Source organism: Myotis myotis, unplaced genomic scaffold (genome assembly GCF_014108235.1).
Source record: "Myotis myotis isolate mMyoMyo1 unplaced genomic scaffold, mMyoMyo1.p scaffold_m19_p_11, whole genome shotgun sequence".
NCBI lineage: Eukaryota > Metazoa > Chordata > Mammalia > Chiroptera > Vespertilionidae > Myotis > Myotis myotis.
This window is the reverse complement of record NW_023416315.1, coordinates 40,164,189-40,178,336: the sequence shown is the minus strand read 5'-3', so window position 1 is coordinate 40,178,336 and position 14,148 is coordinate 40,164,189.

The following is a 14,148-nucleotide window of genomic DNA, read 5'->3' as shown; positions in this document are numbered from 1 at the left end:
TTTTGATGCAAACTTTAAGAACTAACTGAAGCAAAAACGTTACTGGAAATATTCTAGGTATCTCAGAGTCAAAGGAAATGTTGAACAATTAGGCCTCAGGAAGGAAAAGAGGAAGGCAGCTCTGGGAATCTGGGTAGTCTCCACAGAGAACTGCCACTTGTCAGCTCTACACAGATCCTTGTCTGTGCCACTCCACTTGAGATCAAGAGACAGACGGATTTGCCTGACTCACGCCCAACGGCCCCTCGGTGCTATGTGTGCCGATGGGCCAAAGGGGGCGGCAGGGAGGGCACCTTCATTTTCATGTCCTTCCAAGACTATGTGCTGGAGGAAGGGATGTTCTCAAAGGAAATCGGGGTTTTCTTGTCCAAGAAAGAAGAATTGCTGTACCGAAGGACACAACAGATAATCATTTCACTCCTCCTCAGCGTTATTTTTATCAAACCTTCATACAACAGTGTCCTGGCAGAACCTCCTGCCCTAGCACCAGAGGGTCTAGGACCCAGAAGGAGATGACGCCTCTGAAAGGGGTCCAGGAATGCCGGGAGGGGAGCCTCCCTGAGGTCCACTGGGATCGTCAGGCTGCCAGCGTGGACCTGAGTCCTCTGGGAGAAAGTAGCTTTATCACACACACACACGAATAATGGGACTGCCCCTTTTAAAACCTAGCAGAGTGTGCAGTGGGCTCTTATGGGTAGGCTGGCCTAGAAGGGTTTCAGGAAAGCAAAAAGCTCCCCTAAAGAACCAGGACTTTTATTTTTAACTTCAGACTATTGTTAGAGCAGTGAGCTTCCCCGGGAGACGGCTCTGACACCTTGGCTTGAGTACGCAGCTGAAGTTTATTCTGAAACATCTCTCCCATTATCCTTGTCTTGCTTCTGCTGCTGCTCCCATTGCTTTTGCCTATAAATGTGCATATTCCAGAGTGGACCACCTGAGTTCAAATCTTGATTCTTTCACCTATTTTCTATGTCTTTATCCTGGCTAACATGGCACTGCTGCCGCTTTACCACTTACAGCTCTCTAATCTCTCTTCATAAGATTTACTAAGATACCTAATCATAGAATTACCACTACTTCCTGATAGCATCTAATCCGGAGAAAAGTCCTGCTTTCTTAAGTCCTCCCCCATTTCACCTAACATGAAGCTAATTCTTCATAAGTCCTTTTTAATGCCTTCCTATTGAGATACCTACATTTCCCCATGCTGCAAATGCTCCCTCTATCATGAGCCAAAACCCAACTTGTTCAGCAACAGATATTCCTGGTCGTCTTTAGCTGGAGGGTCTTGACTCAATCATGGGTTTTAAAATTTAAGTGACCTGGTTTGGCATCCTGGCTCCACTACTTACCAACTGTATGGGCTGACAGGTATCTAAACCTCTCTATGCCTCAGTTTCCTCATTTGTAGAATGAAGATAATTAACGGCACCTTTTCATCAAACTATTAAGAGTATTAACATGTAAAGAGCTTTGCACAGTGTCTGACCCATAATAAGTTATCAATAAATATTTGCCATTATTATTGGCTAAGTAATATATAGCTTCTTCATCTAATAGGCATACTAACTCTAAGATTTGCATTTGATTTGCCTTTAAAGATTAGTGGAATTATCCTTGCATTTTTTTCCATAGTTCTTGCCAAATCACATAAATTTGAGTTCTAGTGTATGTGTGTGAGAATGTGCATGCACTCGTTTGATGTGAGGATGAGAAGAGGACCTAGCATTTACTGAACATTACATACCAGACATTTTGCTGGAGTGATTTTCTCTAATGAACATAAAGAGATTTTTCTGAAAAAATTTTTGAGAGTAGATGCAAAATTTTCCAGCAGAACTGCAAATAATTTTGTCGGGAAAAGGGGCCATTCAGCCCTCTGGAGGAATTTGATCCTAATTTAAGTCTGAAGCAGGGATTTAGATTTAATTTTCCTGTTAGAGGTTGGGATATTCTCTGCCAAAGACATGACCTTCAATTTTTTCCCCCTAAGAAATGTCTTTTAGAGCCTGCAAAACAAATTCAACTCACATGAGAATATAAATTGAGTTAGGTTGTGAAATCACATATGCTACTTAGTGGCTCCATGGAAGTTTGACAGCAGAGTTTAGGTTGCAACAAGCTTCAAGATACCCGAGAAGACCTTTCATTTCAGGGTCTGGAATGATTAAATGATTAAAACTGCTCTTTAATAATTAAATGTGCCATCTGTATAAGGCAGAGTGTGACCTTTCACCCTGGGTTTCTCAGGCTGTTCTAGAATTTCTGCAGTTGGCACATATGGTATCAGAAATCCATTGCTATTCTTCCTTTGAAATATTAGAGGAGTGGACTTAACGCAGCTGTTTTTGTGCTGCCAGATTTCATTGAAATGTGGGTTTTAAAAGCCCATGGCTGTCATTTTGAGTTAGCTTACCTTAATCAAAAAATTCACCATAATGTAATTCAACTGATGCCTGAAACTCAATATAGTGGAACATTTGCTGAACAATGCACTTAACAACAATAACCAACCAGAATGTACATTTTCCATTGAAATGGCCTTTTCATCTTTTATGTGCCCTCAAAAATGTCTAAAAGATTATGAACATTCCTTTTTCTATAACAACAAAATAGCAAAATATCTTTATCATATGCTCTCTCCCCAAGTTGGACACATAAAAAGGAATATGAATTTGGACAGCTATATGCTCTACTTCTGTAGCACTACTGAAAAATTGATGCAATCCAGTCATTAAGCCAACTGTGGTAATTAGACAGCAAAGATGAGAACACTTACTTGCATATTTGTCTTAAATGTTATATCAAATAACTTCCACAGCTCAGAGACTGACAGGTACAATGGTTCGTACAAAGGAATATCTGTCATCATAAACGTAATTTCTCTGTGCGCTTGGCGGAAGAGAGCAATGACCTTAACAATGCTCACTAATTACTCTGTAGTGTCCTAGAGACTTTTCATCTGCTGTGTTCAATAGGCTGTTTAGTTATTGTAGTTCAGCTGTTTGACTATATTGAATACTTATGTTGACTTTGCTGCTGCTTTTGAAGATAAACTCAATTCTCCACTTCCATTCAAAAGTGAAAATTTTGAAAGCCAGAAGCAAAGATAAGTGAGTCTTATTCTTAACATATACTGCAAATTTTATTTTAAAAAGCTAAACCAAAAAGGTTACGTGATTAAGAAAAAAACAAACAAACAACAACAAAAAACCCTTATAAACAGACAATAATATGGTGACTACCATAGAAAAAGGGAGGTGGGGGTAGGTGGGAGAGGAAAAAGGTGGGTAAATGGTGATGGAAGGAAACTTGACTTGGGGTAGTGAACACACAATATAATATACAGGTGACATATTATAGAATTCTACCCCTAAAACCTATATAATTTTATTAACCGATGTCACTCCAATAAATTCCATAATTATAAAAAATTTTTTAAAAAGCTAAACCGAAGAAAACCAAGATGGCGGCATAGGTTAACGCCGGAGATTGCTGCCTCGAACAACCACTTCAAAAAACAACTAAATGACAGAATGGACATCATCCAGAACCACAGGAAGGCTGGCTGAGTGGAAATTCTACAACTAGGAGGAAAGAGAATATCATACCCAGACTCAGAGGAGGCGCAGTGCTGAAGTGAAATACTAAGGTGCGGAGTGCACAAGGAGCGGGCTGGAGGCGGAGGGCGTGGTTGTTGTTTTCAATCGGGAGGGAGTTTCAGACTCTGAGCTCCAGATCTGGGCGAGTCTCTAGGGACCCAGACTCAAACGGGAGAAGCGGGACTGTCTGGCTTCGGTCGGAACTCGAAGGCAGCTTTCTCTCCGAGGTTTGCAGCGGTTGCTGGGACTCTGTGAGGCAGAGCCCCTAGGGACGGAACTGAGAGCAGCCATAACTGCTCGCTCAGGCCCACCCTGTAGATCCCCGGGGACCCGCCCCGCTCAAGCCCTGCGCAGAGCCATTTGCCGGATAGCCTCAGGCAAACACTAGATTAGCACCGCCCTAGAGATCCAGCACAGAAGCTCTCCCACTGCAGACACAGCGGACTCTCATAGCCAGTTAGCCTGGAGGTCAAATCACCCCCAGTGTTGCCGACAACAGTCAAGGCTTAACTACAACAAGACTGCGCACAAAGACCACTAGGGGGTGCACCAAGAAAGCATAAAAAATGCGGAGACAAAGAAACAGGACAAAACTGTCAATGGAGGATATTGAGTTCAGAACCACACTTTTAAGGTCTCTTAAGAACTGTCTAGAAGCCGCCGATAAATGTAGTGAGATCCTCAAGAAATCTAATGAGACCCTCGATGTTATGATAAAGAACCAACTAGAAATTAAGCATACACGGACTGAAATAACGAATACTATACAGACTCCCAACAGCAGACCAGAGGAGTGCAAGAATCAAGGCAAAGATTTGAAATGTGAAGAAGCAAAAAACACCCAACCAGAAAAGCAAAATGAAAAAAGAATCTGAAAATACGAAGATAGTGTAAGGAGTCTCTGGGACAGCTTCAAGCATACCAACATCAGAATTATAGGGGTGCCAGAAGAAGAGAGAGAGCAAGATATTGAAAACCTATTTGAAGAAATAATGACAGAAAACTTCCCCCACCTGGTGAAAGAAATAGACTTACAGGTCCAAGAAGTGCAGAGAACCCCAAACAAAAGGAATCCAAAGAGGACCACACCAAGACACATCATCATTAAAATGCCAAGAGCAAAAGACAAAGAGAGAATCTTAAAAGCAGCAAGAGAAAGAAACTCAGTTACCTACAAGGGAATACCCATACGACTGTCAGCTGATTTCTCAACAGAAACTTTGCAGGCCAGAAGGGAATGGCAAGAAATATTCAAAGTGATGAATACCAAGAACCTACAACCAAGATTACTTTATCCAGCAAAGCTATCATTCAGAACTGAAGGTCAGATAAAGAGCTTCACAGATAATGAAAAGCTAAAGGAGTTCATCACCACCAAACCAGTATTATATGAAATGCTGAAAGGTATCCTTTAAGAAGAGGAAGAAGAAGAAAAAGGTAAAGATACAAATTATGAACAACAAACATGCATCTATCAACAAGTGAATCTAAGAATCAAGCGAAGAAATAATCTGGTGATCATAATAGAATCGGGACATAGAAAGGGAATGGACTGACTATTCTTGGTGGGGAAAGGGGTGTGGGAGATGCGGGAAGAGACTGGACAAATATCGTGCACCTATGAATGAGGACAGTGGGTGGGGAGTGAGGGCGGAGGGTGGGGCGGGAACTGGGAGGAGGGGAGTTATGGGGGGAAAAAAGAGGAACAAATGTAATAATCTGAACAATACAGATTTAATAAAAAATAAATAACAAATAAAAATAAAAAGCTAAACCATGGGGGAAACTCACTTAGCATCTGTTATTTGAATTTATTTCTCATGTAAACTTATAACTGGTAATCTGGAAAAATTATCCTGTTTGCTTTATTGGTTTCTTCATTGTATTCAGGAACAGATGGAATTTACTGGGCATTAAGGCATAATATAAAATAGAGTACATTTGTCCATTTCCCCCCAGCAAGATTTTAAGCAATGGGGACAGATAATAAGTATTCATTTATTTATTTAAAAATATTTTTTTCTGATTTCCTCCTATAACGGATATGGAATACTTACCACCATGAATGAGACATCTAAAAACTCAATCTTGGATTAATATAGGGAGCCAAATACATAAAATAAATATCCATAATACAAGGTAATTTTACATATATATATATACATATATATGCATAGACACAAAAATGTATAGACCAAGGAGAGAGAATTCAATTAGTGAAGGAAATGTATACTGGTTATTTATCAGCTAACCCTCCAAATTCATTCTCTACCCTTCTCTGGCCTACTCTGACCTCCATGGATTGCATTACTTGAATTACTTTGCCCCTCTGGCTTTGGGAGGATAGGTATTAAGAGAAGAAAGAGGTCAGAATATTTATTCCCCCTACTCCCTCAGCCAAATTATTTTTCCTCTACCTTATGACCGCAGCTGCAATCTGGCAGTCCCTCTCCAGTTCTCTGAATTTCAGCCTCTCTGCTCCTGCTTTCCCTTTCAGTTCCAGGGCTGGAAATAGCTTCCCTTTGTTATTAGTCCCTGGGTGTCTCATCACCCTTTGTTCCTGTTACTCCTGCCCACACCTCTGTATTTAGTCCCTTCATTGAATTCTCTTCAATTAACTCTCCTGCTGGGCCCTAGACTGACACAGAGAGGGATACAGAAGGTCAAGAAAGGTAATTCGGATCTTTCTTTACCTTCAAATGTTCGACATATATAGTTGGATAGACCTGAGCAAAGCTATTATCCAGACTAAAAACATGTTTTTGTTGCCTCCAACAGATGGCATTAGCAGTCATGTCAATCATTTAGGGCTGTGCATTGTTCTTTTCTTGAGTCTGTTAGCTATTGTGATCGAGTAGTCACCCTTATCCTGGGTTTCTCAGTTTCAATTACCCATATGTATAGGAAAAACGTGGTATCTATAGGGTTCAGTACCATCCACAGTTTCAGGCATGCAAGGGGATTTTGGAATGTGCCCTCCGCAGATAAGGGGGGACTATTGTATTGTGAATTATACTAAAAAAAAAATTTGGTCTTCATGTCCGTTTCTGAGAGCTTTAAGTTTTCATTGTGACTTATTTGGAGATAGGGCCTTTGAGGGGGTAATTTAGGTTAAGGAGATCATATGGGTAGAACCCTAATCTGATAAGACTGGTGTCCTTATGGGAAGAGGGAGAGACACCAGGAGTATGCACCACAGAGGAAAGGCAGGTCATGTAAGGACATGATGGGAAGGGGGCTTTCTATAAACAAGGGAAGGGGCCTCAGGAGAAACCTCAACCTGCTGGTACCTCAACTTGGACTTCTAGCCTCCAGAACTGTGAGAAATAAACATCTGTTGTTTAAGCCACCAGTCTGTGGTATGATGATATTATGTAGACACATGTACTAACCAATGGACAATAATCCACAAGAGAGTAGGACACATGACTGAGACAATGAAAGAGATTATTTGTGTGTGTGGCTAAAGAATAATAATAAATATCAAATGCCTGTTAGCATTAGGAGAGAGCTAGGGGTTTCTGCCAAAACTTAAAATGAGGAATGACTTTGAGGCTTCTCTCTCAGGTGACTGGTGGGTATTGGTGTAATGAATCAAATTAGGAATACAGGAGGAGAAACAAATTTGATGGGAAATATGAGTCTGACTTTGGGCATATTGAATTTAACGTGTCTAAAGAATATTCAAGTAGACATTTCTAGAAAGAACTTGAAATGCAAGCCCAGAACTAAGGTGATAAATGATTTTCGGATATAGATTTAATTTAAAATATTTATTGAACACCTACTATGGGCCAGGTACTTTTCTAATGCTTGGATTATATCAGTAAACAAAAGAGACTAAAATCCCTACTTTGTGGAGTTTATATTCTACTGGACATGAGAAAGTAAAAAGCAATAACATAACAAGTAAATTATATGGTAATTTAGAAGTTAATACAATGCCCAGGAACAATAAAGTAAGCTAAGGGGATTGGAAGTGCTGAAATGAGGGGGTATGGGTTGCAATATTTTCTGCGGTGGTTCAGGGTAAGCCTCATTAAGAATGTGCTATTTAAGCAAAGATTTGAAGGAGCTGAGGAAGTTAACCAAAGGGCTATCTGAAGGAAGTGTGTTCCAAGCAAAGAAACAGTCACTGTGAAGGCCCGGAGGCCATAGCATTCCTGGTATATTTGAGAAGCAGCAAAGATACCAGCATAGCTATAGCCTAATCACACAAGAGGGGAGTAATTGTAGGTGATGCCAGAGAGGCAAGGTGGGGAAGTGTCAGCTCATATAGATGTCAGATTTTTGGCCATGATTCTGAATGAGATGAAAGGTTCTGGATAGAAGTGTTACCTGGGGTGGCCTTTAAAGGAATTACTAGGTAGGCCAAGAGAGTAGGGCAGGACAAGGGTGGGCGCAGAGAGACCAGTTAGGAGGCTCTGACAGTAACAAAAGAGGAGGTAGAGGTTGGCTCATTTGGAGATAGAGATGATTTGCTAATGAATTGGATGAGGAGTTTCAGAGCATAAATGGAGTCAAGAATAACTTCAAGGTTGTGGGACCAGAAAAACTAGGACAGGAAAATGGTTGGAAGGAAAATTCCAACTTATGTTCATAAGTTTTGAACATGTAGAGATATAGAGATGAGATGTTTGTTTGCCATCGTTTGAAGAAGTTGAGTAGACATTTTGATATATTTAACTGGAGTTTAGCAGAGAGGTCCAAGCTGGAGATATAAATTGAGAGTCTGAAGCACATGCTTGATATTTAAAGCCATGTCATTGGATGAGATTACTAAGTGAATAAATGTAGCTAGAAAAGAAAAACAAGGATTCAGTCTTGACCACTCCAGTATTAACAGGTCTTAGAGAAAAGTAGCATCCAAAAAAGATATTCAAGAGAGCATGTTGAACTGGAAGCCAAGAGAAAAAGGATATTGAGGACGATGGTGTGATCAACAGTGTCAAATATTGGTAATAAGTCAAGGAAAATGGGGGCCCATATTTGATCATTAGATTTAGTACCTAGAAGTCATTAGTGTCCTTGGCAAGAGAGTTTTTGGTGGAGTGGGGATAGGGGAGTGTAATTAGAGAGGGTTTAAAAGAGAGAGTTTGTCAATTAATGTAGACTACTCTTGCAAAATTTTCTTCCAAGGGGACAACAAGGTGATATCTAGTTAAGAAAATGGGGTTAGGACAAGATGTGTATGTGTTTTTAAAGACGGGACCAATAACAGCATGATGATATACTATTGAGAATGATCCAATAGAGACTTTGAAACAAATGATGCAGAAGAGGAATAAGAGGAGAGTTGCTGAAGCAATGCTGCCGGAGGGATGAGGAAGGTGAGATCTAGTGCCCTTGGATCAGGTTTGACTTTAAGTGGGACCATGAATAATTCCTCTATAGTGACAGACAGGAAAGCAGAGAATGTGAGTGCAGATGCCGGGATAAGTGTGGAGGTGGGGCTAAGTCAGTGTCATTCTGACTGGTTCCATTTTCTTTTCTGGTAGTAAACAAGGCCATCAGCTAAGAGTGGTTTGAAAGGCTGGCGTGTAAGTGACAACTGTTATGTCCAAAGTGTGTGAGATTGCTGTTTCCACGTCAGCCAGAGCGAGGCACCAGGAGACTGAGGTCAGTCCAAGGGTTTTCAGGTTTCTACCTCCTCTTTTGTTACTGTCAGGTAACATCACTTTCCCAACCCTGTGCCTGAGGTGGGATTTGCAATTATCTGAATAGACTTGTGACTGGTGAGATATACATTGGGACCAGGGGAGGAATCAGTAGTCACAGCAGAGTGTTAAAGAACAAAATTCAACCCCCCAAATTTGAAGATCTAATTGGCTTTATTAAGCGACTCATGAATCAGGCAGCAATCTCATCTAGCAACCAGAAGGGCAGTCTGAAGGGTTGTATGAAATGGGAAGTTTTTATAGGAATGAGGATGAGGTAAGGGAGCTACTAACAAAAGAAAATAAAGGATTATTTTTAAACATTTTGGGGGAGGGAAGAGCAAAGGTTTGTATCATGCAGATTGCCTCTACTTTCTATGGGGGATGCAAAGGGCCATGTGACAGATTACCTCACTGGTGTTGACCAGAAAATTTCAGACTGGTGATTAAGCTTATATTTCTAGGAGAGGTTGAAACAGCAATTAGGTCAGGTATTAAATCTAGGTTTGGTATCGTGGGATTTAGCACAAGTGATGCCATTTGGGCCTGTGGTTTTCTTTTTAAAAACTGTGATGCTCTGAGGGAAAGAGTGTTCTGATCTCTTCTACTACTCTGCTCCAAAAGTTAAGGGTCTTCGTTAACAGACAACAATCGCAATCTACTGTTTTTTGTGTCTTCTTTTTAAAGTATATTTTTATTAATTTCAGAGAGAAAGGGAGAGGGAGGGAGAGATAGAAACATCAATGATGAGAGAGAATCATTGATCGGCTGCCTCCTGCATACCCCACACTGGGGATCGAGCCCACAACCTGGGCATGTGCCCTGACCGGGAATCGAACTGTGACCTAGTTTGTAGGTCGATGCTCAACCACTGAGCCATGCCAGCCAGGTGCAAACTACTGTTCTTAATTTGGAAAATATATCAAAAAATCTTTCCCTTTGTCTTTTATTAGTTTGGGTAGATAATTTTTGTTTATTTTTGTGCATGTGTATATGTGTAATAAACATAAACATACATGTATGGAAATTTCATATAAATAGAGAAGGAGAGCAAGCTTGATTTATGAACAAAAGAGCTTTATACATGGTTTTGGTAGACTTACACATTCCCCTTCTTCATTGCAGATATTCAGATCAACTCTAGGAAGGAGCACAGGGACCTTACTTAAGAACAATAGACACAAATCTGTCATCGCCATTTTTCCTTCCTATGAGGAGTCTTGATATGTTGTTGTCAAGAAAAGCTCGAGATGAAAAATATAACTCACACTGCCTTCAGTGCAAAGGGGGGAATTATAGACTCAGACAGTAGAACAATTTGACTCCAGGGACTGTCTAATCCAGCGGCCAGATAGATCAGCAGGAACCTGTTTCTTTTGAAATGACTCAGTTCTCATGGTGGCTATTCCCTTATGAGGTGGAGTCCTCTGAGAAGCTGATGCCAAGACAGGATTGGACAGTGTGATGATTTGGGTCTCCATGTGTCAATGTCAACTCAAGCCCTGTGTCCAAAGTCCTCAAAATGTCAGCTATTCCTCTTTTCCCACTGTACAGTCACCCTAGTAAATTGTTATCGGTCCCTTTGGGGAAGGACTTGGTGAATCATTATAATTTATTTTTAGACAGTGTTGTGGAGTCCCTTCTAAAATATGGCTACCTCTTCAGTCAATGTGTTCTGGATCTGAAAATTGGCTCAAGTTTGGGAACTGTGGCAGGGATCATGACTTTTTATTGGGGCTATTGCCCTCAGCCTCCTGCCCTCCATTGTTGCCCTTTTCTTGTGAATGCTAAACAGCACCTTGCTGACTGCCTAACCATCTTTTGCTCTACTAACCATCCCCACTCCCCACCAGGGATCAAGTTGTTATGGCAACTGTGGCCTTCTGGCTTCTTGCATTCAAGCACCACAGTTGACCATTATTACTTTGGAGGCTCTATCATTCTGATTGGATGTTTTGAAGCCCAGATCCATGACTGCTTCTATTGTCAGTCCTGGCCTGCATCGGAGAGCCATCACTGAACTTAGTGACACTGGTGTGCTTCTTACCAACCCTTTCCTGATGGCCTTTGTGGAGGGTGTTTTCTCTGGATCCTCTCCTAGAACATAATCATCTGGTGGTTTTGTGGCCTCGTATAATATATCTATGTCAGTAGGCCTAATTCTCTAGCCTTTGTACTCCTTCCTATTCCTCCTGCCTGGGCAACTCAGGAATTTCTGCTTTCCTTAGTGTTGGTCATCACTTTCTTCAGGCTTCGAAGAGTCACCCTAACAGTGAGTTTGCCCCCATCCCTGAGGGCTTGCCAGGACATTAAATCCCATGTCCTACAAAAGTACCCCCAAGTCAATGAACTCTTGCTTATCCAGTTTAACATCCTAGAACCTTGTTCAAGCACGCTCAAAATTCAGTGTCAATGGTACTCATTGGCAGAAGCCAATACAAGCTAATATACTTTGGAATATAATTTATTTCCTCTCTTATCAGGCCCAGCATATCTACAGCTGGATTCTACTGGGATTTAACTTTATTGGCCTACAAGCCAGCAGAAGAGGCAGGGGGCACCTATTCTTAGACCTTTGCTTTCTAGCATATAGGGAGGCCACCTCTCTAAGCTCTGAGTTTTCAGAGGGAACTGCAGAGTCAGCCTTACATCCCTAGGAACATCCACCCATGTACCAAGGCCATTAGGAATGTGCTGATCAAAAGGGCACCAGTGTCACTAAGAAGTTCAGTATCTTTTTTTTAAAAAATCCTCACCCAAGGATATTTTTCCATTGATTTTTATTTATTTATTTACTTTTTTGTTTGTTTTCATATTTTTATTGATTTCAGAGAGGATGGAAGCTGAGAGATAGAAACATCAATGATGAGAGAGAATCATTGATCGGCTGCCTCCTGCATGCCCCCCACTGGGGATCAAGTCCGCAACTTGGGCATGTGCCCTTGACCTGAATCGAAGCTGGGACCCTTCAGTTCTCAGCTGACGCTCTATCCACTGAGCAAAACTGGCTAGGGCTCCATTGATTTTAGAGAAAGTGGAAGAGAAAGGGAAAGACAAGAGAAATATTGATGTGAGAGAAACACATCTATTGGTTGCCTCCTGCACGACCCTCGACCAGGGCCTGGCCAGGGAGGAGACAGCAAACGAGGTACATGCCCTTGACTGGAATAGAACCCAGAACCCTTCAATCCACAGGCCAACACTCTATCCACTGAGCTAAACTGGCTAGGACAGCAGTATCTCTTCTTTACAGGCTGAACTGACAGTAGAGGCTGGGCTCATTAATATCTATGGTGATAATGAGGTTCCCAAAGTAATAAGGGCCAGATGGTGGCACTTAAACACAGAAACCATGTTTCAGGGTCCCCAGTTTCCTAACCAGAGCTCTGGCCTCAGCATAAGACCTGCCTGACTAGTCATGTAAATGTCTCTGGAGTTCTCTAACTATCGGGCCCTCAATCTGCTGCTTAGCTTTGTTCACTCTTCCATTATAAGGAACAAGGGCTACCAAAGAGGTTCTCTGGAATTCACCCTTACTCTTTGACTGCTAGTCACTGGCCCTTGGTTTCTCATTACCTCTGCAGGGCATCAGTACAGCTCTATCACCAACCAATTCTGTTGTTTTTGTAGGCACTGCTTCCCCATTCTTTCAAACGGTTGAATTATTATACCTACCAAGGCAATCTTATCTCCACTAGTTCATTTCCTAAGTGGAAAACATTTCACCACCAGTGAATTTTTAGCAATTCAGCTGTCATCTCTTTTCAGGGACTATGCATACTCCACATATTGCTCAAGATGGCATCTTCTTTATCCAGTGAATAATAAGTGAATCAGTCTCAAAGCTTTATCTTACCTATTGTTTTCTCAGAACACTTCTAGTGGCATTTGTATTATTTTTTGTCCTTTAAGAGTCAGCTGCCAAGCCTGGCTGGCATGGTGCAGTGGTTGAGCATCGACCTATGAACCAGGAGGTCACAATTCGATTCCTGGTCAGGGCACATGCCCGGTTGCAAGCTCGATCCCCACAGGCGGCCGATCAATGATTCTGTCTCATCATTGATGTTTCTATCTCTCTCCCTCTCCTTGCCTCTCTGCAATCAATAAAAATATTTAGAAACAAGCAAACAAAAGAGTCAGCTTCTAAGATGGGATTAGAAGTGCCAGAGGGAGAGAGAGTCTACACAGGTTCCTCCACTGCCAGCTTCAGAGCCTTTGGGAGTGGTGAGAAGTACGTCTCCGGGTTGGCCCATTGTCCTTGCTCTGCTCATGTCTGTCTAACTGCCTACCACACCCCTCAAGGATCTTGGTTCTGAATTCTTTCCGGGAAGGGGGGCGTTGGGGTCTCTTAACTGCTTCCTGCTGAGGAGGGATGAAGGTTTCTCTCAGAGCCAACAGATCCTTGCCCTCTGTCAGAGGGACGATGAGGCCTGGGCACGGAAGAAGGTGGGATTGTAACCTGGTGGAGACAAACTGTGTTGTAATATTTAGTATTATTGAGCAAAAATTAGAACAGCAAGAATTATAACCAATGGTCTGGTGGAAGGAAAAAGCATTTCAGTTCTAATAATATTTTTAACACATTCATTGGCTATTTGGATTTGCTTTTCTATAGGTGAACTCTTCACATCTCTCTTCCATTGTCCTTTTTTTTTTTTTTTTTGTCCTTGGCAGTTTATAAGAACGCTTTTCATATTATAGCTAATAGCCCTCCATCTCAGCTCTGCATTGCAAACAGGGACAGAAAAAGCAGTCTGGAACTCTTCACATCCTTCCCCTTCTCCATCCTTATTAGCAGTACAGAGTCCATAGTCCTCAGGGTGCAGTCTAAATCAATATGCCAGGAGTGTCATGGGACAACTGCACTGTTCGTTTTTCAAAAACAAAAC